This window comes from Anomalospiza imberbis, chromosome Z, assembly GCF_031753505.1.
Source record: "Anomalospiza imberbis isolate Cuckoo-Finch-1a 21T00152 chromosome Z, ASM3175350v1, whole genome shotgun sequence".
In the NCBI taxonomy this organism is placed as follows: Eukaryota; Metazoa; Chordata; class Aves; order Passeriformes; family Viduidae; genus Anomalospiza; species Anomalospiza imberbis.
The window spans coordinates 67,596,547-67,597,091 of NC_089721.1; positions in this window are offsets into that span (position 1 = coordinate 67,596,547).

Genomic DNA, 545 nt, shown 5'->3' on the forward strand with positions numbered 1-545 from the left:
GCCCCCTGCCGCCACACTCCTGACGTCGCTCGGGTGGCGTCACCGGGTGACGTCACCGGGCGGTGTCACGCGCCGCCGCGCCGCGGCCCCAAGGGGGCCTCCCCGGCGCGGGGTTGCACGCAGGCGCAGCTCGGTGGGCGGGGCGCGGCGGGGCGGGGCGGGGCGCGGCGCTCGCAGCCGAGGGAGCCTCCGTCGGCGGGGTCTCGGCGCGGAACGCGGGGCGTGTGTGCGGCAGCCGCCTTGCTCCAGCCGGGACTCGCAGGGCGCGTGGCACAGGAGTGTGTCAGACGGTTCTTGAGTATCTCCAGTGGGGGAGACTCCGCACCCTCTCGGGGCAGTCTATTCCGGTGCTCAGTCACCTGCACAGCAAAAGTTCTTCCTCAGGTTCAGGTGGAACTTGATCAGTTTCTGCCTGTTTCTTCTTGTCCTATTGCCCGGCACTGCTGAGAGCCGTGCTCTCCTGGCTCCATCCTCTTGCCACCCTCTTTCAGGCGCTGGTAGACACCGATGAGGTCCCCTCTTCTCAAGGCGTTTCTTCTCGAGTC